The 25311-nt window shown below is 38.2% G+C and overlaps 1 long non-coding RNA gene across 1 annotated transcript in view; it reads left to right on the top strand.

Annotated features, from left to right (window-relative positions):
• Positions 1 to 25311, top strand: part of LOC147579792 (uncharacterized) — a 182941-nt gene that overhangs the window by 59595 nt on the left and 98035 nt on the right. Inside the window, exon 2 of the long non-coding RNA XR_015251814.1 lies at positions 12137 to 12256. This is a non-coding gene — a long non-coding RNA (uncharacterized LOC147579792). The remainder of the gene's footprint in view (positions 1 to 12136; positions 12257 to 25311) is intronic.

Here is a 25311-nt window from a genome sequence, read left to right as displayed (position 1 = left end):
AATTCAGAGGCTCATTTGCATTTTGTGCTGTCTCTATCCCTTTTAGACCAAATTTATTAATTCCTTTAAAAATGTTGAGGATGTTTTAAAATTTAGATTCCATCCACTCCATTAGACAAAACCCGTGCCCACAGATCTCTCCAAGATAGGCCCAACTTCACATGGATATAGAGTCAGGAAGTCATGAAACAGTATACTCAGCATCTCCAGAAGCTCTTTCTTCTAGTGGACAATGTCTACAAGGCATGTCTGTAAAATCATTTAGAGCCCCTTTTTCTGTCTGAGAGGATCTGAGAAGCTCTCTGCCTTTTGAAATCTTTAGAAAGAGACTTACAGCCAGGTCTTGACTTGATTTTACTCTTAAGATCACATTTGATTTTTGCCTTGGATTTGATTTTTGCCTTCAGGCCATTTCCATTTTGAGAAACTTTTGCTAAATGCACAACTATGAATACAAAGTTTTTATTTTCCAACCCAGCACATTCAGATTGAAAATGTTCCGTGTAGATTCTGTTTGAAAATGAAAAGAAGTCCCTTCTTTAATACATCAGTCTCTGTAACCTCTCATGCAGAGCAAAAGAAGCCTGTAAGCACTTGCAGCATTGTCCATGGCAATCTCTTTAGCAAAATTCTTAAGCTTATAGGAACATTTGCTAATTATTATAGGTGACAGTTTCTCTCATTATCCTGCCAGTAAATCATTCAGATCCCTTTCTTCAGTCTCAAGTAAGGTTTCCTTATTGCTTCCCCAGCCTCCTATAGTACTCTCCTTGGAGTGAGTCCTTTGGTGGTCTTCTTACTGGCTGCTCCCAAAGTCAGTGCCGCAGTTTCAGGATTTGTTTTGGCAGTCCCCACCTACCCCCCGCCCCATGCCACCCTCACTGGTTGCTAGGTTGGTCATATTTTACTTTAATTATATATGGGTACATATCAAACCACTCCCAAGGCAGTGGATTAAAGTAACATTCTTTTTACTCATAGTTTTCAGTCTGGCTGAGCCCAGCTAGGCAGTTCTTACTGTGTTTTTGTCAGCAGGCATTTGTGTAGCTGCATTTAGCTGTAGGGTTTCCTGGAGCCTGGCCTTAGCTATAACTGTCTCCCTCTCCATCTCCCCTCCCCTTGTTTCTCCTCCCTCCCCACGCCCCTTTCTCTCTGGGTGGTGTGCAGTTTCCTGTTTCTCTATTTGTTCTCTTCTGGGAGGGTAGACATAGTTCATACATGGAAACTCAGTGACTCAGCACCAAAGAGCACCAAAATGGAAACTTCCAGACATTATTTCAGTTTAGTACTGGAACTGGCACAACATTACTTCTGCTACCTTATCCATGCTTAAACAAGTCCCAGGACCAGTCCATATTTAGGAAGGAATGTGAATCCCATGAGGCAAGCTTCACTGTGGTCCACCCATGTAAAAGAAGTCATATGTGTAAAGCAAAAACATTTTTCCCCCTCTAAGTTGAAGTCATTCTTCTAAAATCTTTTCGCTAGGTTTGATGTGTTCTTAGCCAGTGAGAAATCTGCTGTTTGATGGTTTCCAGTTATCCTATCAGGAAACTTGAGGTGTTTAGGCCACCCATAGACCAACTAGAGAAGAGTCCTCTGAGTTGCCTCTTAATTGTCAACAGATCCATTAGTGTCTAATTTACATGACCATGAAAGCTCCTTGGAGGTGATGGTGCATAATAACCAAGGGCAAGAAAGATTAACTATCCTTTAAAGGTTTAGATAGTCTGAGAATAACAACTGCTCTAACATCTTTCTAAATAAATATTGGTTATTTCACATGTGTGCACACACAGGCTTGCGTGCGCGCGCGTGTGTGTGTGGGGGGGGGGGGCGTAGAAGGTAGTTGATATTGATTGGAAGATACAGGAGCAGAGCAGAAATGGAAAGAGAAAGAGGGATACAAGAAGCCAATAGTTAAAAGAACTTGAAAACATGATCCTTGAACAACTATATAGATGTACTTGTTTAGAGACACTAAAGCACTTGTGTAGTTTTCTCTTAAGTAATATTGTATTCAGTTTTAAGGATGATGGTTGATGGAAATGATAGAAACAATTTGAAAATATCAACTTTTTCTTCCAAATGATCTGACCTGTAGCCTATTTTTGTAAATAAACTTTTATTAAAATAAACCCACACTCATTCATTTTCATATTTTCTATGGCTGCTATTATGCTAAAATGCCAGAGGTTAGTAGTTTCAGTACAACCATACGGCCCACAGAGCTGAAAATACTTATGATCTGGCCCTTTACAGAAAAGTTTCACTCATTACTAGTCTAGGGAAAGTCCTGAAAAAGCAAAAAAGGTTACCTGTGAAAACCTCACTTATTGATCCGTCTTTGTATAGCTCAAATGACTAAGATGCAGCTCCATTTCTATAGGGTCTTGTTATCCAAATAGAAGGTAGATAATACGCCAATGCGGGAAACCATAACTCTTTGGCATTTGGATATTTAGTCTTTAATTCACTGAAACAAACAGAAAAAGATTTTCGTAAATATTGTCGTCGATGGAATGTCCCATTTCATAATTTCATTTAGAAATCTGAAAAGGAGATTATATTTTAGGGGCATGTTTTTAAAAGAAATAATATTCAATTCCATTGGCATATAGTAAATAGAATTAATTGAAAATCTGGTTCAAAACCAAATTCGTTCATTTTCTACCTTTAAACTGATAACTCACTTCCCATTTATTAATTATCTAAAATATCCAAAACACATATGCAAATATCATAGACATCAGAATAAGTACAAGAATAATTTTCATCATTTTGCCAGATTAAAAAAAATTACTAATGTTTTCAAAATCTCCAATATAAAAATAACAGCCAACAATTAAGTCATTGCATTTTGAGCAGAATCATCAACACAGGCAAAATTTCATAAATAAATTACCATTATTTAGCATTTGGGAAATAGACTTATATCAATCAAAATGAGTATCTCTCATTTTGGGAAAACTTTCTTTTTTTTTAACATTTATTTTTGAGAGAGCATGCACACAAGCAGCGAAAGGGCAGAGAGACAGAGAGAGAGAGGGAGGGAGAGAGGAGAGACAGAGAGGAGAGACAGAGAGGAGAGAGAGAGAGAGAGAGAGAGAGAGAGAGAGAGAGAGGAATAGAAGATCCCAAGCAGGCTCTATGCTGTCAGTACAGAGCCTGATGTGGGGCTCAAGTTTGAGAACTGCAAGAGCATGACCTGAGCCAAAATTGGATGCTTCACCAACTGAGCCACCCAGTCTTCCCTGGGAAAACTTTTTGCAAAAAATTCTAGAGGCACCTTGGTGGCTCAGCCAGTTGAGTGGAGGACTTTGACTCAGGTCATGATCTCAAGGTTCATGAGTTTGGGCCCCACTCAGAGCCTGGAGCCTGCTTCAGAATCTTTGTCTCCCTCTTTCTGCCCCTCCCCCACTCACACTGTCTTTTTCTCTCAAAATAAATAAACATTAAAAAATTTTTAAAAAATCTAAAGTAGTAGCAATTAACCCTTCCTGAGAAATTGCACTGTGATAAGCATTGTGCAAGAAGGGTATATTACTTTCACAGATGAGATTTATGGATCATAAGCAATTAGACAAAATCATAAATACAATGGCTGTGCTATTTGTTTTGCTGTCTCTGAGATTATGTGAAGGAAGGAATGAAGATAAATTTTCACAAAGGGTTATATCTATGTTGTGAGGAATTTATAGCACTTGTATTAGAATGTAGATTCCTAGAGGGAAAGAGCCTCAGTGTGTTTATTTTGCTTTCTTACAGCTTTCTTTACACATCCAGCAAAGAAGATAGTTGGTGTTTGCAGAAGTGAAAAAGTACCTTTGGTTTTATTTCAAGTATTACTGCACAACTTTTCAAGAATTCATATAAGCAATGAGGCATATATTCAAAACATTTATTTTTTTATTCCAGAGATATGAAGATGTCCTTCCAAAGACATGTTCAATTATTAACCTATTGGATTTTATAGGCATTGTGTAAGAATCATAGTTCAAATGTCTTGCTCCCTGATCCTCATTAACTTGGGTGAGAATTTATACCTGAGGTGACTGTCAGCTCTCTTGCATTTCTGCTTATTTATCTGTGCTAACTTCAGGTTTGTAACACTTCTTTATAATTTTCCTTTCATATCTTGAGTCACAAACTATATAAGAGTTGAAGACTGGTCAGTATATTAACTGGAATAAAGTCTGACAATTCCTAAGCCAAATCCAGGGAGCTGTCTCTATCTTTATACTTTCTCATCCCACACTCCAGAAGGCTTCTCTTACAACTTGGTGTAAAAGACATTGATGGATGTAAATTCTGACTACTTCGGGAACCTATTTCCAAAGCCCAAGCCTGCATCTAGCTCTGCACTTTGCAGTCAACTTTATCACATTTCTTTGTCAAAATCCATAATCCCTTATCTCAATCCTTTGGTTGTACTTCCCACTAAGTAAAATTCCTGTCTTTGTATGGAGCAGGTGATTGAGTCTATGGCAGAGACTGCTAAGTGTGCACCAAAACTATTTACTTTTTTGGGCACACAGCTAGATTACATTTCCCAGAATCCCTGTGGAGAGGGGTGGTCCTATATAGAGTTTCAACTAATAAAAGTAAGTGGAAGGAGAGTATGCCAGTTCCCAGGTCTGGCTCATAAAATCACCTCCCTGGGTTATTGCTCTTTTTTCTTCAGATGCTAGTCGGCAGCACCTTGGGAGACTTAGGAAGGTATATGGTAAGGATAGCAGAGTTTCTGTCAACTTGGGACACTGAAGGACTGCAACCGCATGGCACAGGAAAACTGTGCTCCTGCATGGATTCAACATAAGTGAGGAATAAACTTCTGTGTGTTAAATATGGCATTCTGTTATTTGGAGGTTAGAATAAAGCATTAATGTATTCTGTCTTAAAATCGATTTTTTCCAAATGAAGATGTTTTTTCTTTTAATACCAACTTAGGAAGATACTAATTGGTAAGCACTAATTGTTAAATCAATCAAAGGTACACATGAATAAGTAACGTATCCTATCCTTATTGTTGTTGCTTCCCAATCTGGCTTATTATTGACCTATATAAATACAAAATTTGCAGATATAAATAGTATTTAGTATTTCTAACTTGATAATACTTTTTTAATTTTTAATTTTAGGGAGAGCATGGGTGAGGAAGAGTAGTAGAAAGGGAGAGAGAGAGAATCTCAGGCAGGCTCCATGCTCAGCATGGACTCAATCCCACGACCCTGGAATCATGAGCTAAGCTGAAATCAAGAGTCAGACGCTCAACTGACTGGGCCACCCAGCCGCCCCTAACTTGATAAAATAGTTTTCTAATGCAAAGACAAATGTATATGAGTAAGTATATGTCATATAGAGAGTATGTATATAAATGGCAAATGCATTGTTCTTTTAACTACTACATTGACCTGCTATGCCAGGCACCGTGCACAATCCTGGAGATACAACAGAATCCCACCAAGAAAAGTTATGTGTTTGTGGGCCTCACATTCTAGTGGTGGAGAAGACAATTATTTTAATATATCAAAGACATATTTATTATTATTAACTATTCAAGTACTTATTTGTTTTAATATCTTTATATAGTTATATTCTTAGATTTTGTTCATCATACTTGATAAACTTAGGGCAGCCTGCAACAAATATTATTCTTTTTAATTTTTTTAATGTTTATTTACCTTTGAGAGAGACAGAGATAGAGCAGGAGTGGGGGAGGGACAGAGAGAGAGGGAGACACAGAATCCAAAGCAGGTTCCAAGCGCTGAGCTGTCAGCACAGAGCCTGATAAGGGGCTCGAACCCATGAACCACAAGATCATGACCCGAACGAAAATTGGACACTTAACTGACTGATCCACCCAGGCGCCTCACAAATATTCTTTAATAATGCATAATATATCTGCAGTTGATAACATTTACAGTTTAACAGTAATTTTATTTATTTATTTATTTATTTATTTATTTATTTATTTATTTTTAATATAATTTATTGTCAAGTTGGCTAACATACAGTGTATACAACGTGCCCTTGGTTTTGGGGGTAGATTCCCGTGATTCATCACTTACATACAAACTGAGTGCTCATCCCAACAAGTGCCCTCCTCAGTGTCCATCACCAATTTTCCCCTCTCCCTGTCTCCCCCATCAACCCTCAGTTTGTTCTCTGTATTTAAGAGTCTCCTATGGTTTGCTTCCCTCCCTCTCTGTAACTAGTTTTTTCCCCTTCCCTTCCTCCATGGTCTTCTGATAAGTTACTCAAGTTCCACCTATGAGTGAAAACATGGTATCTGTCTTTCTTTGACTGACTTACTTCACTTAGCATAATACCCTCCAGTTCCATCCACGTTGCTGCAAATGGCAGGATTTCATTTTCTCATTGCCAGGTGGTATTCCATTGCATATATAAACCACATCTTCTTTATCCATTCATCAATTGATGGAAATTTAGGCTTTTTCTGTAATTGGGCTATTGTTGAAAGCACTGCTACAAACATTGGGGTACATGTGCCCCTATGAATCAGCACTACTCTATCCTTCGGATAAATTCCTAGTGGTGCTATTGCTGGGTTGTAGGGTAGTTCCATTTTAATTTTTTGAGGAACCTCCGCACTGTTTTCCAGAACAGCTGTACCAGTTTACATTCCCACCAACAGTGTAAGAGGGTTCCCGTGTCTCCACATCCTCACAAATATCTTTTGTTTCCTGAGTTGTTAATTTTAGCCACTCTGACTGGTGTGAGGTGGTATCTCATTGTGGTTTTGATTTATATTTCCCTGATGATGAGTGATGTTGAGCATCGTTTCATGTGTCTGTTGGCCATCTAGATGTCTTCTTTGGAAAAGTGTCTATTCATGTCTTCTGCCCATTTCTTCACTGGATTATTTGTTTTTTGGGTGTTGAGTTTGAGAAGTTCTTCAGAGATTTTGAATACTAACCCTTTATCCGATATGTCATTTGCAAATATCTTTTCCCATTCTGTCTGTTGCCTTTTAATTTTGGTGATTGTTTCCTTTGCAGCACAGAAGCTTTTTATCTTGATGAGGTCCCAATAGTTCATTTTTGCTTTCAATTTCCTTGCCTTTGGAGATGTGTCAAGCAAGAAATTGCTGTGGCTGAGGTCCATTCTTGTAAGTGGAGTGTTAAAGTCATCTGCAATTACCGTATTCTTACCAATAAGATTGCTTATGTTTGTGATTAATTGTTTTATATATTTGGGTGCTTTGAATTCGGTGCATAAACATTTATAATTATTAGCCCTTCTTGAGAGATGGACCCTGTAATTATGATATAATGCCCTTCTTCATCTTTTGTTACAACCTTTAGTTTAAAATCTAGTTTGATAGAAGTATGGCCACTCTAGTGTTTGAGTTCCAGTAGCATGATAGATGGTTCTCCATCCCCTCACTTTCAATCTGAAGGTGTCCTCAGGTCTAAAATGGGTCTCTTGGCATATAGATGGATCTTGTTTCGTTATCCATTCTGATATCCTGTGTCTTTTGATAGGGGCATTTAGTCCATTTACATTCAGTGTTATTATTGAAAGATAGTATTTAGTGTCAATTGTGCTATCTGTAGGTTTCATGCTTGTGGTAATATCTCTGGTCCTTTGTAGTCTTTGCCACATTTCACTTACAGAGGCCCCCCTTAGGATCTCTTGCAGGACTGATTTAGTGGTTGTGATCTCCTTCAGCTTTTGATTGTCTGGGAAAACCTTTATCTCTCCTTCTATTCTGAATGACAGCCTTGCTGGATAAAGGATTCTTGGCTGCCGGGTTTTTCCTATTCAGCACATGAATATTTCCTGCCACTCCCTTCTGGACTGCCAAGTTTCAGTGGATAGGTCTGCTCTACCCGTATGTGTCTATCCTTGTGGGTTAAGGCCCGTTTGTTCCTAGCTGCTTTCAGAATGCTCTGTATTTTGCCAGTTTCACTATGATATGTTGTGGAGAAGATAAATTCCTGTTATGTCTGAAGGGAGTTCTCTGTGCCTCCTGGATTTGAATGTCAGCTTCTGTCCCCAGATTGGCGAAGTTCTCAGCTATGATTTGTTCAAGTAAACCTTCTGCCCTTTTCTCTTTCTCTCTTCTTCTGGAACTCCTATGATACAGATATTATTACGTTTCATTGAATCATTTAGTTCTCTAATTCTCCCCTCGTGGTCTAGAATTTTTTATCCCTCTTTTCTCAGCTTCATCTTTTGCCATAATTTTATCTTTTATTTCACTTATTCTCCCCTCTGCCTCTTCAGTCCTCACTATCACTGCATTTAGTTTCTCTTGCACCTCATTTCTTAATTCGTCATGACTATTTTTTAGTTTCTTGATGTCTGCATCAAGATTCTCTGCTGTCTTCTATGCTTTTTTTCAAGCCTAGTGATTAATCTTATGACTATTACTCTAAATTCTTTATCAGATATTTTGTGTATATCTGTTTGAGCAATTCTTTAGCTGTCATTTCTTCCTGGAATTTCTTTTGAAGAGAATTCTTTTGTTTTGTCATTTTGGCTAGTTTTCTGTCCTTTATGTGTTTTAAAACTTGTTATGTGTCCTACACCTGTGAGCACTGTTATATTACAGAGGGGTCATACACTGTCCAGGGCCTGGCCGTTCAGGAGGTGTTTTTTTTTTCAGGCGTGTTACCTACTCTCTGTTGTTGTGACTCTGGTTGCTTTATCTCCCTACTTGTAGTGATCGTTTGGACCCTCCACCAGATGTGTTTTGATTTTTTCTTTGAAGTAACCCTAGAAAAAGAAATTTAAAAAAGGGGGGTGGTGTTGGTGGAAGAGGCCTTATCCCATACAAAGAGAGAAATGACAGGGGTGGGGAAAAAGAAAATAAAAGAAAATTGACCAGGCAAAGAAACTATACGGCCTAATGCAGAGAGAGACAGAGAGAGAGAGAGAGAGAGAGAGAGAGAGAGAGAGAGAAATGAAGGAGATATACAACACGTATAGTGAGAATAGACTAAATATGTCTGCTTAAATAAACCAACAACCAGAACAACCAGACTAGAGAAGGGAAGAAATAAGAAGAAAAAAAAATGTAATAATTGTCCAAGAACTAAATCAGAAAATTCAAAATCTCTGGTTTCCTTGGAACTGGCGGCTGCGCTGGTCTGGAGGAAGTGCTGTCTGGTTGGGCGTGTCAATCTTGCTCCAGTAGATACACAGTTACCGCCAGCGAAGGGGCGTGGTTTGGTGTAGGCAGGTCCCCCTCCACCGCGGCCTCTTGTCTGTTCCCTGAAACCCCACCTTGTTGGTGACGGGGAGAAAAATGGCAACACCCCGGTCTCCCCTCCCCAGACCGGGTGTCCCAAACCACTCTGTTACAGGCTGTCCTGGCGGTGCTGTGCGGGTGTGAGAAGGCCGTCCCTCCTCCCACCCCCGCTGGGGCTCCACAGGCTCCCGTACCTCCCTAGCACTCGTCTGGGATTCAAACCCTGATGTCTAAAGGGATCCCACTCCTCACTCCTTGGTTCTGGGGACGTGCCACTCCTCCCCACTGAAAAAGGGTGTCGGGCTGATGGAAGCAGGCAGGGTCCTTTGTCCTTGGAACGGCTATATAGCTTCTTCCCACAGCACTCAAGGGAGGAGACTGCTTTCTCCCACTGTGGGCTGTGCCTCTGAACTAGTTACCGAGCCTGGGGTAGCTCCCCTCCTCCCCAGGTGCCTGAACAGAGCAGCCTGCCCCAGTCCAGAGATAGCAGTTAAAGATTGGATCTTTCTCCGTTTTTTCCGATTCCCAGCCTGTAGTTTTTCTCTTCTCCAAATACAATCCTACACTTCCACAGCCTCTCTTTCTCTTCCTTTTGCTTCTCCACGGAAGGGGATCCCTCCCCTCCATGCCTACGCTGCCCATTTTATCTCTCCCAGTTCACAATTGCACCTAAGGCCTGCCAGGTTGTCCCAGTGGGCCCCTGGAGACGCCTCTGTCACTCTGTAGCCTGGGCTTTTGGAATTCCAAGTCCTCTGTCCTCAACATTGCTGTGTTTGAGGGACGAGGGAACTTTGGGTCCCCCTACTTCTCCATGTTGGATCAGCTCCAGGTTTGAATTCTTAAAAGAGAGCATGCAGCCTGCATGCCTGCCAGAGCTGAAGACATTCAATAATTTTAAAAACCACATTTATTTACTTCCTATAAACTAGTGTTGCAGGGTCCCTGGGTAGCTCAGTTGGTTAAGTGTCTGTCTTTGGCTCAGGTGATGATTGCATGGTTCGCACGTTTGAGCCCCACATTGGGCTCTGTGCTGACAACTCAGAGCCTGGAGCCTGCCTCAGATTCTGTGCCTCCCTCTCTCTCTGTCCCTACTGTCCTCATGCTGTCTCTCTCTGTCTCTCAAAAATAAGTAAATGTTAAAAAAAAAAAAAAGAAAAAAAGTGGAAAAAAAAAAAGAAACGTGTTGAGAATATATGGTAGTTGTACCTTCGTGTATCATTCTACTAACTTTGTTGAAGTAAATAATTTTCACAGATAAATTTTAAATAAAATCCTCTTTTATGGCTACGGAAATGTATCTATATAGTGTTTCAGTAGGTAGAGAAGGAATTGAATAGTTCCCTGTACCTGCCAGTCTTTTCACATAACAGACATTTGTGATTTCTTTCAGAGATAATATATTCTAAATAAACATCATTTTAAAATCTGTTCCTGTCTTTTCTCTTCACAGTGAAATAATAGGCTACAAACCCCAACATAAACTCTGTTCTCCTCTGTGAAGGTTTTCTTAATGACCTTTCTCTGAATTTCCAGGCAGGTATTATCTACTGTTCTCACTGTTTAGCCATCACTATTTGTTTTCAATTATTCCAACTTCCAATTATGACAACAATAATTGGACTTCTTGTGTTGCTCGATTTTTGTCCAAGAAGCAAATTTTTAACCTTAAGTATTTGGCAGTAATTGAGTACAGATAAGTGCTTCATATCTTCAAATATACTAATGGACAAAATAAAGATTAATTGGTTAATTAAAATAATTTTAAAGGTACTTAGATATCTTGCCAAGGACATACTTTAGGAATACTAATATGAAATTATCAGTGCTTCCGAAAAAAGTACAATAAAACAGTTTAATATAGTAGGAGATACTTCAAGGCATTATCACCATGACAAGTTAGTTCTTAAGCAAAGAAAAGCTAAAGAAGTCAACAGAATAAATTTTCACTAAGATGATGCGATTTCCCAGTCTTCCTTAGTGGAATTCACAGTAAGCCACCCCACTTGTTATTCTTGCTACTGTGGGTTTTTCTTAAATTGATTAGAGCCAATAGGCACATTTCATCATGTCTTAGAGAACATAATGCTATAACATTCTGACTTAAAGAGGAAGCATTTTTTAGGAACGTGCACATAGATTTTAAAAAGGCTTCTAGTTCTTCATTTTACTACCCATCTGCAGATCTTTGTTTATCACACAAATGTACCTATTCTCTTCTTTCATATAAATGCAAGTACTAATTAGTGCTCTGAGATATGTTAGCATCGTGCAATCTCAGTTCTAACTTTTCACCCATCCACACAACCAACTTAGTAAGAAAATCTAGATAGCTGGTTGCCTTATGTGTCTTATATTTTCTCCCAAAAAGAATCATGGTTTATCAGGTTATTTTAAAAATATATTTTGAAATATTCTGTGTAAGAACATATGTGCATAGTTTAATAAATAAAACATAAATAAAACTAGTGTCGCTTACGTACCTCACCCCAACATTCCCCCTTTCCTTACTTTCAAGATAACTACCCTCCTGAATTTAGGATTGATCATTTCCATGGATTTCTTTATATTTGTATTATGTAAGCATCTTTCTTCAACACTGTAGGGTTTGCATGCGCTTGAACTTTATATATACATATATCAGTCATGTCCTTTTTCAACTTGCCCTTCTTTCCTCAATATTATGTTTGTAAGACTAATGCCTGCCAATATGTGTAACAAAAACTACCAAGCTGCTAATTTTTTAAATCTGTTTTTTTGGGGGAAAGCGTCATACAGCTAGACTCTATTTCCTAGCCTTTATAGATAAGTGTGGCCATATGATAGAGGTCTATGTAATGAAACATGACTGGAAGGGATGGGATATTTCTGGTCCAAGTATTTTAACTAACACTGACATCTTTGCATTTCTGCTCGCAGGATGAAGATGATGACAAGGTCCTAGAGGATGGGGAACTACGAGGTGGAAAAGCCTAGTCCCCAACGTGCCACTTGGAGAAAAGCTGACAGCTGATGAAGAATACCTGCTTTATATATTTTGTAGGTAAGGAAATAATTATCTATAGTTTTTGAGCTATTATACACAGCAGTTGGTGTTCCAGCTAATAGTACTTACAGCTTTAGCTCTTTCATTATATTACCTTTTCTCAAATAAAAATATACCAAATTTATTTATTCATTCTTCTGTTAGTGCTAGTTTCCCTAGTTTTTCGTTTTTAGGAATAATATTGCAGTAATAATTTCATACACATCTCCTTGGACACAGGGACAGGATTTGTACTGGACTGCGTGTGTGTGTGTGTGTGTGTGTGTGTGTGTGTGTGTGTGTGTATGGAATATTGGTTGAAGTTAAACTTTACTACATCTTCCAATTTGCTGGATTTTTGTCAAAGTGATCTCCATAGTGCTTTGACATCTTAAATACCACTGGCTGTTTTTCACATTCTAGGAAAACTTTTGACTCTGAAAAACCTGAGATTCTCTTTTGAAGTAGAGAGTTAAATTTTTTTTATCTTATTATCACGAATTCTTCATTGGTTGTACAATGGGGTTGAGAGGAAATAACAGTGATTGCTAAATTATTATCTACCAGTCATTTATCATTTTGATATCACCTAATTCATCAACTCTGGAAGGTAATCAGGATATCAGAAAAGATTTCTCTTAAAAAAAAAAAAAGGAAAGCAGTTCAAGATGGTAAGTCAAAGATTATATATGGAATGATGAACAAAGCAAATCATACACATATGGGTATACATCTTTACTCTAGAAAATAATGATAGTATATAATTTATATAAATAAAAAACACAACATAGAACCATCATCTCAATCAGTCGAAAGTTAGTAGGGGTTGGGGCACCTGGGTGGCTCAGTCGGTTGAGCATCTGACTTTGGCTCAGGTCATTATCTCACAGTTTGTGGGTTCAAGCCCCGCATCAGGCTCTGTGCTGACAGCTTGCTCAGAGCCTGCAACCTGCTTCAGATTCTGCCCCTCCCCTGCTCATGCTCTGTCTCTCTCTCTCTCTCTCTGTCTCTCAGAAATAAATAAATGTTAAAAAAAAATTAAAAAAAAAGTTAGTAGGGGTCTATTATAGTTGTAATACTCCACAGTTTTGTGTTTCTATAAATATTTGAAGAGAAAAGTAATAATTAATGTAAGAATTTATCAATATAATGGATTTATGCTAAATATATTTTGTACTCATCGAAAGAATAGGAACTTTTTTAATTTAGGCTTCATGCCCAGCAAAGAGCCCAATGCAGGGCTTAAACTCAGGAAACTTGAGATCAAGACGTGAGCGGAGACCAAGAGTCAGATGCTTAACTGACTGAGCCACCCAGGAACCCCTAGGAATGTATTTTTAACTTCAAAGCTATAAAAATTAACTTTAGTGGGTCGCTCAGTATTTTTAAAGAAGTAAATAAAAAGAATGAGATTGCAAAACACATACTCAGTAAATACTGTTTTTAAAAAAATATTTATTTTATACTTATTTATTATATTATAATATTGTATTATACTTATTATATATTACTATTAGTAATATATACCAGTGAATTTCATAAATTGATAAGAAAATAATAAATTACTAAGTAAAAATGGGCAAAAGATATAAACATTGTTCACAGAAGAAAGGGCAGTCAAATTTCAGTTGAATAAATGGAAATATTCTAATCTCACTGATAGATTTAAAATAATAAAAAAATTAAACATCTATTTACTGATACATTTCGTTCATTGAAATTAAATAATTTTAAGTACACGTATTCAGGAAAAATTATGGCTAAATAGAATCTCACATAAATTACTTAAATTGTTCAGGAGCTTTTTGGGTATGTAAGAATGCTTTAATAATGGTTAACATTTTAGAAGTAGGACTTGTTTTCTTATGAGAAAGACATATTTTCATCACATACTCTTTATTCTCTGTGTTCTTTTTATCATGTTCAAGTATAAATTTTGGGGTTTCGTACTTTAATACTTGAATGATTATTTAGTTAATAGCAAAATATGAAGCATATTAGATTACTGTTGCTGCATTACAAATTACCACAAACATCGTGGCATAAAACGACCCATATTCATTACATAAAAGTTATTTGTAAATCAAGAGTCCAGACAGAGCTTAACTGGATCCTCTGTTCTCAGCTTTACAAGGATATAATCAAGGTGGTCATTGGGTTGTGTTCTTAAAAAGGGGCTCAGCTGGAGAAAAACCCACTTCCAGGCTCACTCAGCTGGTTGGCAGAAATAATTTCCTTGAGGTGTTAGTACTGAAGGCCTCGACTGGCTATTGGTTGGAGGCCCACCACCCTCAGCTTCTAGAGGCCACTCACATTTCCTTCTTCCTAGAAGCCACTCATATTTTCTTGTCGCTTGGGTTTTTTCAACATGGTTGCCTACATTATCAAGTCATATAGGACAATCTCTAAATAGTGTTTGAGAGTCTTTAGATAGATTGCTAGCAAGGTGAAATTTTACACAACGTAATCATAGGAGTGACATCCAATCATCTTTGCCACATTTCCTGGTTAGAAGCCAGTCACAGGTCTCACCCACATTCAGTGGAAGGGAAATAATACCAGAATTAATACTAGGAGAGTGGGGGTCATGAGGGGCCTAAATTTATTTACCACATGAAGGGAATATTTAATATTTAATGAAAGAAAATATAATGAATGGCTGATGTGATAACTAATCAGAAACAAACCATAACTAAATAAAAACAAGCAAACAGACAATATCTTAGTGTTTCTTATATATAATAGTCTTACTGTATAGTAATACAAATTGAATGTGTTATATGCTTTATATAGGTTATTTCTCTATTTTTCAATTTTGTCAGAAATGTTTTTATCTATAAGTAGAGTCAAATTTTTAAGCATGATCTAGATTTTCTAAATATTTGGAGACCATTCATGAGACCATTCATAAAAAGTTTGAATAAATTCCTAGTGCTTCCTTTTTAATCATCCTTATAACTCTTGGATGCTACAGAAAGGCAACTTTAGATTTTTTGAATTTAAGTTGTGCCGAGATAAATTCCAAGACAGCAGGAGATATAACTCAGAGAGGTTACCTAAATAATTAACCTTTGGAAATAACACTTGGTATGCAAACACACATGTCAATAAAAATAATTACCAGATTCTCTTCACCTTTAGCCAAAGATTGAAGTGGGTAATTTAAAGAAAATTTGAAATATTTGCATATCCATTCACAGTGTTATCTTTTCTCTGGGTCTTAGTATTAATAAGCCAACCAGCAAAGCTTCCATATTGGTGCATAAAAAGGGACTCGGTGATCATTTGACTGACAAGCAGTTACAGCCGTTTCATCAGACAAATTGATTTTGGGCTTTATTTGTAGACAGTTTGAGGCAATAAGCTGATTTCGTAAGGTATCGATGTTGCTCCATAAATGACAAAAGGAATTTTCTAGCAAAAAGTCTGACAAGGAGGAAATGGTGTTGCTATAAGAATAGAAGATTTACCACGAGTTTTTTTATTTGTCATTATATGATCTTCACACAGAATAAAACCTGGGAATATAAACAGACACCTTTTTTTTTGGTTGTAAAGCATTCAATTGGCACTTTAATTATCTAGTTTGTTTTAGGCACTATTGAAATTCTCTTAGCTTTTTAATTCTTTCTCTCACAGATTTAAAGTAATTATCATCTTCATCCATTTGGATGAATGTTAAATGAGATTATGATGCTTCCATTGTTAAGAGTGGCTTCCATTTTTTATGACTACAGAAGATCATGCCCTTTTAGAAGGTATCCAGCAAAGGTTCTTTTGGCCTCCTTTTGAAATTCTGACAATTTTATATCCAAAGATTTCATCTTTATGATCTATTTTATTTACATTGCATTGAGGCATTTAGGGGGAAATTATGTTTATTCTAATGTCACAGATTATTTAAATGATACACTAAAGGAAGGAAGGAAAATTACCCTCCTGTGAAATAGGTGTTGGTTTTGTTTTCCATTCTCATCTCCAATCCAACCTCCTCCCTCTCACTCTTGAAGTTCACACTTTGTTACTCTTCTTTCAGGAATGGATACTATAAGATATTTTGATTATGTACATAATTTTGTCTGTCAAATATCTTATGTAAGATGGGATATACTACCTTCTCATTTCATATATATATATATATGTATATGTATATAATCTTAAAATATATATATACACACATATATATGAATGTGTGTATATATACATATACTTATATATACAATAGCTTCCCAAATAGTTTCCTGTCTTATAAATGTGACCCCAAATAATCTATGTTTGTATTTTGTTAAAGTATTCTAACAGAAGTGACATATTTGCATAGTAATAAAAGGGTACATAATGGTGGCAATGATGAAACTCTTTGAGTGTGCACCATATGCCACATCCTGAGTCCGGGCCTGGTATTTCACACCTGTAGAGATGCTGTGTAGCTTGATAAGGGCATGGGCTTAGTGTCAGACTCTGTGCTTTCCCATCCTGGCTCTGCCACTTCCTGGCATTGTTTGTATGTGCATATACTTAATCTCTGCTTTGAGTTTACTGGTTTGTAAAATGTGAACGATAATCTAGCTACTTATGACTTAATTGGAACATTGAATGTATTGGCATATGTAAACCACTTTTTAAAAATGCATGGGACACAGTAAGTGTCCATAAATGTTAATGAATATTCCTAACTCTAACTCTCACAGCTATGCTACTTTACAAATGAGCAATTGGAGAAGGAGGTTTAGATACTGTTGTCATATTCTAACAACAGAATGGGCCTAAATAGCTGAAACCTGAATGCTAGGCTCCTAACTCACATCAGCACACTCTTCCTCACCTTGCTTTATTTACATGGTTAAGTAGGTTAAATTTGTGACTTAATAGCAACTTGAGGGACTTGAGTCATAATGGGGATGAACTCATTACTTTTAAGAAATGAAGTGTGAATCCTGTGTCATCATGTCTCTCCTACTGGGTAAAATGGAGAAGAATAATGAGCTATGTGGCAATAAGCCTCTGATATAATCTTTTGTTCCCTCAAATATAAACACTAGCCAATAATATGATTTTCTCTTTTTGTTTATTAGAAACCCTGAGATAATGCATATTATTAAATAAATATTGTACTGAACAAGTCAAATAAGCAAGGAAGATTTTACTTAGTCTGTTGCAATAAGGGAGAGAATTTGAACTTAATGGTGTTTAGGACATTCTATCCCAAAATATGGCTTCTCGGCATATTGTATATTATAAGCTGAAGAAATTTGAGGAAATGGAAGGAACAGGAAGGTCATTCTGCTCTCCTCTTCCTCTTAGTCTTCTTCCCTGTAACACATCATAAAATCCTCATGAGAGAGGCACCTTCCAGTCCTTCTTTCCAAAGACATAGGGATGCCAAGAAGAGCAGTAACAAACAGGCTTTGCTAGTTCCCTCCAGTGGGTGACATTTTCCTCATACTCCTAACCTGCCCTGTTCCTCCACAGCCTTGTACTCCTCATTGAACTGAGCATAAAAATACACAGGTGTAACTCTTCCCTTGGGTTTTCATTTCCTTACAAAGGTGTCCATCATATAAAACTTAAATAATTTGTATGTTTTTCCCATTAATCTCTCTCTTTGTAAGTTTAATTTTCAGATCTAGTCAGGAATCCTAAAAGGGTGAAGGAAAACTTTTCTTCCCCTCACCAGACTCAACTCCACTGAAACAGGGTGGGAGAGTTTTTAAGCGCTGGGGTGAGTTAGTGGGAAAGTGCTAGAGACTATGAGGAGTATTTGTCAGTGTGATTAGGCCTTGTGTGTTTGCTGACTGTTGTTTATCTCAGGCTCCAACGCTCTCACAGATACTGGGAGATAGGAACACTGTCTTTATTGATGATTATATTTTGAAGAGGTGGTTTACAGGTCCTTAAGAAAGACATTCCCAAATTGTCAAACAGGTGAGACTGGAAGAAGATTTAGATCTTAAAGGGCCAGAGAAAAATTTATGATTGCAAGTTTTCTACAGTAAATGCTGTAATGGAGGTCAGGAGCCTATAGTCTGGAAGAAACCTATCTAAAGTTTAGTAAAGCTGAGGGGATTGTTAAGTCTGTCTTGCTCAATATAAAGTGCTTTATTACAGATTGTTTGCATTATGCCAAGATCTATACTTACCAACAAACGTCATTATTATTATTATTGATATTATAACTTGGAGTAGGCTTGCTTTCCTTCCTGGGCTATTAATTTCAAATAATAGGTCAAATGTTGTTATGCAACATAGACAAAGAAATGACAGATATGTAGAGATGACCTAGTCCATTGCCATTGTATAGTTGAAGAATTGATGATCCATTACAATTTCTGAATAAATACATCCTTGAGTAAGAATTTTGACACAGACAAATAATTTCTCATGACAATTTGTCCAGAGAATATCAAAACAAAAAATGTATTAGTAAAGGAAGAAAGCAAATAGAATAAAGTGAACTTGGAGGGTCACGTTGATGAAGTCATGTTTAAAAATTAGGCTCTTATGCGTTGCTTGGTTGCAGTCCTATATCTAAATTGAGTGGCCTTCCAGACTGATATTTCAGAGGGAAAAATTCTTTGGTTTCCTCTCAATCCCACTAGTAGTCCCTGTTTAGAGAAGGTAAGAAGGCAAATATATGACTGCACTATGTGGAATTTAAGAAACAAAACAGATGAGTATAGGGGAAGGGAAGGAAAAATAAGATAAAAATACAGAGAGGGAGGCAAACTGTAGGAGACTCTTAAATACAGAGAACAAACTGAGGATTGCTGGAGGGGAAATGGATGGGTGGATGGGTAGATAGGTGATTGGCATTAAGGAGGGCACTTTTTGGGATGAGCACTGGGTGTCATATATAAGAGATGAATCACTGAGTTCTACTTCTAGAACCGAGACTACACTGTATGTTAACTAACTTGTATTTAAAACAAAAAGAAAAAAGGTGAGGAGGCAAAACTATAGCAATAGGTATCCAACTGCCTTAAGTCTCTTTAGCTTCTTTGCAGAATAGAGAATAAAATTTCACAAAATCATTATTTTCCCATGAGTTACCAGCAAACAGAATTTGGGTAGTTGCTTTTACTAAATAAATTGCAAGAACTCCTGAGGCAAGAATATGACAAAAATCATGAACATGAAATTCTTTCAATTTGAGATATTAATACTTGAATGCTTTTCCCATGCAGCATTATTTCACTCTGAATAGACCTTTTTTTTTCCCATTCTCTGTTCTGTGTACTTATTTTTTTTTTTTAATTTTTTTTAACGTTTTATTTATTTTTGAGACCGGGAGAGACAGAGCATGAACAGGGGAGGGTCAGAGAGAGGGAGACACAGAATCTGAAACAGGCTCCAGGCTCTGAGCTGTCAGCACAGAGCCCGATGCAGGGCTCGAACTCACGCACCGCGAGATCATGACCTGAGCTGAAGTCAGCCACTTAACCGACTGAGCCACCAAGGCGCCCCTGTGTACTTATTTTTTATTCGTATCTAGAATGCTTCCTTCTTTTATCCTCCATTCAGGCAAATGGGAATAGGAAGATGAACATCATTTGGAGTTTCACTGGGAACTGTGCAAACTGTTTTACATTTGTTAATTCAGTTTATTCTCAAAAAATGTCAAAATAACCCTCGTGGATCATTACCATTATTATTTTAATTTGCCTTCAAGAAAACTGAATTTTAGAGATATTAATAATATGTCAGTGACCTCGCACACCATTCTGTCTTATTAAGTTTCCTCCTTTACATTTTACCTGGTCTCTCCCTGATTCCATTTTAACTTTCTACCTCCTTTTTGTAGCTTGGCAGCAATGGCTAAGAATGGCTATACTGAAACATTATGTTTTTTACCGTTAAGAATAGTCTGGGGGCACCTGGGTAGCTCAGTCGGTTAAGCATCTGACTTCAGCTCAGGTCATTCATGTCACAGCTCATGGGTTTGAACCCCTCATCAGGCTCTGTGCTGACAGCTCAGAGCCTGGAGTCTGCTTTGGATTCTGTGTCTCCCTGTCTGTCTTTGCCCCTCCCCCACTTGTGCTCTCTCTCTGTCTGTCAAAAATAAATAAATGTAAAAAAAAACTTAAGAAAAAAAAGAATAGTCTAGAGAAAATCCTATGGTCTAAGCAACAAAATTCCCCATAGAAAGACGGTTATTTTCTTAGATAGGCACTCTGATTAGCTACTTTGGATGAAAGGTAAGAAATTTCTTAAATAATACAAGATAGTTAGTGAGCTAATTTGTAAATGAAACTATAGGGTCATCATTTTTGTGGCTTTCTTTGCATAATGGGGTACACAAGAGGTAAAGCTGAATTGTGTAGAACATTACAGGAGACTAGAGGCTGCAGTGAAGAAGAGACAGCATGGGTGAGGGGTGAGATGACTGGCAACCAGAGAAGGCCTTTGGAAGAATAGCAGTGATGCCTAAATGGAGATTTGATTCGTGGCTCCTGGGTGCCACAGTTGGTTGAGCGTCTGACTTTGGCTCGGGTCATGATCTCACAGTTTGTGGGTTCGAGCTCCGTGTTGGGCTCTGTGCTGACTGCTCAGAGCATGGAGCCTGCTTCGGATTCTGTGTCTCCTTCTCTCTCTGCCCCTGCCCTGCTCACATTCTGTCTCTGTCTCAAAAATAAATAAATGTTAAAAAAAAAATCAATGGAGATATAAGTTTACTCTGTGAGGTATGGTTTGCTTCTCTAACCTCTCTCTCTGTGACATTCTCAATAAAATCTATTTTTCTTGGTTGTGTATTGAGAAAATGAAAGTGTTATTTTTTGGCACAGGACAAAGTACTGAGTATGGCCCCAAAGCTGTCTCAGAGAAGTCCTCCAAAGATCTGTGTAAAACTTAAGAGGTGTTCTTAGGATGCTATCATATGTGTTTTATCTGTCTCTTTTCTCATTTGTTAGCGAAGGAGAAAAAGACACATGTATTCAAAGAGAAAATCTAGTGGAGGAGAGAGGGCAAATGTGTTCAAAGGGAAAATCTAGTAAGTTTAGAGGTATAGGAGCGGCATTTTTTTTTCTCTTGGTGACTTTTGCTGCCTGGCTACAGTGGATGGATGCGCCAATCGATGGCAGTTCAAATGCATATGGCACTAAGACTATCTTCGAGGAAGCCAGACATAGAACTTCTAGAAAGTCATATGCCTCTAAGGGCCCAAAGGCATCTCTCCTATGAGATATCTCGTATGAGTGTCTCATTTGAGATGAGATTGTGTCTCCTGTGAGACCCAGTGGCTCTCATTCATTAAATTTCGCAGATGCATCTGAAGTTAATAGCTTCATCAAAATCTTTCCTTCACTCTTCTCAAATCCTAAGGGGAACCCAAATCTGAATTTGATCTTTGACTCTCAGCAATGATGCTGCTCTGGGACAACAAACTTTTCAGTCTTTAGTTCATCAGGGTTTAATTCAAAGCAACACATGTTCATTAAATACTTGCTATGTGCCAAAAACATTGACTGGAGCTATGGAATATGGGCAATAAAGGGGCGATTTTCTTTTTGTTATTGTAATAGACTTGTTCTCCATATTTCACTGTCTCACTCAGGAGGCTTTTTCTAGTTTACCTGTCTTTCTAATTCTTAGTTATTTTGAGTTTTAATTATTTGCATGTCCTTTGGATGCCCAGATTTCTTGCTTTGTCCCAATCACTGGCATATTGTTATTTTTATTCCTGTTTGTTTAAATAGAGTGAAATCTATTCTTGTCCTACTGTGTTGATTAATGTGTACCCTCAAAGTTACTAGTGTCAGCTCCTTGGTTGGCCTTAACATATTGTTTGATGTGTTGGTTCATTAATGAATATTTACCATTTGGTGAGGAAAAAGGAAGAATATCCTTATGGCTTTTTTCCTGTAAGTTCTTAGACAAATATACTTCCCTCTGAGAACTGTCTCCGCACACACCTCCCCACCCTCCTTTCTCCTGAGGACAGTCCAGGAGACAGGTAAACAGAGCAGTTTGCATTCCTCTACTGAAGCACACAACAAATCCTTTTGGCAAGTCTTGCTGATGGGATATAAAAGAAAACATTAGCTTAGAAAAGTCAATAATGGTATGTAAAATGAGCCTCAGTTTTTCTTTCTTCTTTTAAGGTAATGAGAGTAAATTTAGCCCAAATGTGTTCCTGCTGTCTGGTTTATTTTAGAGTAATTTAAGAAATAATTCTCCACTGTTAGGTTCGTATTCAACTTTGAAATCATCAGTTTAGCAATGGTGAGCTGTTATCTGCAAGTTAATTCAGCTTCAATTTCAGTGGTTAAAGATACAAAGTAACTCAAATTGCCATCTTCTTGGTTCACAGATAATTCTGGGAAAATTGGGAGCCTAGATGACAGGGGAACATTTTCTCTAAAGTTAATTTAAATTAACAGATTCAATTTCATATGTGTTATGAGTTACCTGAATTTCCAGATGGGGACTGTAGCATTTAAACAGAAATCCCACCCAGAAGTTATTCCCTCCACTGGCACACAACCTTGGTAAAATCATCTCTCAGAAACATGTCAACACAGGTGCAATGGAATATAATCAGCATAATTTTCCACAACAGACGTGACTTTGCTAGGAATGCAGAAAGGAAAAGAAAGGCATTGCTGAAGATTTCAGAGGCACCATAATTCAAGCAGACTTATTTTGGAGGAGAGCAATATTTGCTAATATTGCTATTGGACAAAACCAAATAAATATATTACTACACAAGACTAAAAAAGCCAGAAATCCAATGAGTAATAAAGAATGTCAAAAGTCACTGAAGTATTTATATGCAGTAGTTAAAATATAGCTTCTGCAGAGGTTCCTTTACTTCACTTTTACAACAATTTTCTGGCTTAAACACAGCAATATTTTTTAACATTAGAATTGGGGAATTCTAGATCTGAAGATATGATTACCTTGTAATAACTGAGATGAGATTTATGTGACAGTAATTAAGAAGGAAAAAATAGGGGCGCCTGGGTGGCGCAGTCGGTTAAGCGTCCGACTTCAGCCAGGTCACGATCTCACGGTCCGTGAGTTCAAGCCCCGCGTCAGGCTCTGGGCTGATGGCTCGGAGCCTGGAGCCTGTTTCCGATTCTGTGTCTCCCTCTTTCTCTGCCCCTCCCCCGTTCATGCTCTGTCTCTCTCTGTCCCAAAAATAAATAAAAAAACGTTGAAAAAAAAAAAGAAGGAAAAAATATCCTTTACATAAAGTATAAACTGTGAATTCAGGATTATATGTGTGTTAAGACATATACATCCACTCACAAATAGATCTCTATATCTTGGGTTGTAATATGAACTATATTTTGTTTTTAAGATAGGGGTGCCTGGATGGCTCATTTGGTTGAGTATTTGACTCTTGACTTTGGCTCAGGTCATGATCTAACGGTTGGGTTTGAGCCCCGCATCAGGCTCTGTGCTGACAGCATGGAGTCTGCTTGGGTTTTCTCTCTCCCTGTCTCTCTGTGCCTCCCACTCTCATGCTCACTTTATTTCTCTCTCTCTTAAAATAAGTAAAATTAAAAAAAAATTAAAAAAAGATAAATTAGACCACACATTAATCTGATAGTCAGTCTAAAGCATTGGAAAGATTTGAAGTATTTTTTTTTTTTTTAATTTTTTTTTTCAACGTTTATTTATTTTTGGGACAGAGAGAGACAGAGCATGAATGGGGGAGGGGCAGAGAGAGAGGGAGACACAGAATCGGAAACAGGCTCCAGGCTCTGAGCCATCAGCCCAGAGCCCGACGCGGGGCTTGAACTCACGGACCGCGAGATCGTGACCTGGCTGAAGTCGGACGCTTAACCGACTGCGCCACCCAGGCGCCCCTTGAAGTATTTTTTTTAAGTTTATTTATTTGAGAGGGAGAGAACATGAGAGAGAGTAGGGGAGGGACAGAAAGAATCCCAAGCAGGTTCGGCACTGTCAGTGGAGAGCCCACGGCAGGGCTTGATCTCATGAACCGTGAAATCATGACCTGGGTTGAAATCAAGAGTCAGGCGCTTAACCGATGGAGCCACTCAGGCTCCCTAAGCATTGGAAAAATTTGAAAGAAGATTGCCATTTGAACACCCATTGTTTGCCAATTTCTGAAATTGAAATTTTGAATCTAAGTCCAAATTTATATTTAGGTATTGATATCTTTGAACCAACAAGTCATAATATGTACTGTCTGTTCTTAATCTTAATAGTAATCTAGAATTTATTTTCTGAAGTTATTTCCTTCAATTTAAACATACTTATATAAGCGCCATCTCCCTTGCCCATCCCCCAGCCAAAATCCCAAAGGGAACCAGTTCCTGCCAGGGAACTTGCTTGCACTGCACAAACACCCAACGCTGTGCTTCTGTGGATCCATCCCTCCGGCGGGTCTGACTCCCTCCTGGTGCCACAGGGCCCCTCCCGAAGCGGATCTCCAAAGGAAAAGTGAGCTGAGCCTGCCCCTCCTGCCCCTCCTGCCCCCGTGCACCTTGCCAATCCACCCCAGCTAATACGCCAGATCCCCAGCACCACAACCCTGGCAATGTGCAAGTAGCCCAGATGGGCCACGCCACCCCACAGTGAATCCCCCCCACCCCCCAGGAGAGGGGAAGAGAAGGCACACACCAGTCTGACTGGGGCCTCAGCGGTGGGGTGGGGACAGACCTCAGGTCTGACTGCGGCCGCGCCCATCAACGCAAGTTATTCAAGACAGCACAGGGGAAGTGCCCCGCAGTCCTGCACCACTCCAGGGACTATCCAAAATGACTAAACGGAAGAATTCCCCTCAGAAAAACGTCCAGGAAATAACAACAGCTAACGAACTGATCATAAATGATTTAAACAATATAACAGAAAGTGAATTTAGAATAATAGTCATAAAATTAATCGCTGGGCTTGAAAACAGTATAAAGGACAGCAGAAAATCTCTTGCTACAGAGATCAAGGGACTAAGGAACAGCCAGGAGGAGCTAAAAAATGCTATCAACGAGTTGCAAAATAAAATGGAGACAACTACGGCTCGGATTGAAGAGTCAGAGGAGAGAATAGGTGAACTAGAAGATAAAATTATGGAAAAAGAAGAAGCTGAGAAAAAGAGAGATAA

This window comes from Puma concolor, chromosome B3 (assembly GCF_028749965.1).
Source record: "Puma concolor isolate L17-30 chromosome B3, mPumCon1.1.hap2, whole genome shotgun sequence".
Classification (NCBI taxonomy): Eukaryota; Metazoa; Chordata; class Mammalia; order Carnivora; family Felidae; genus Puma; species Puma concolor.
This window is presented reverse-complemented; position numbering and strand designations above follow the sequence as displayed.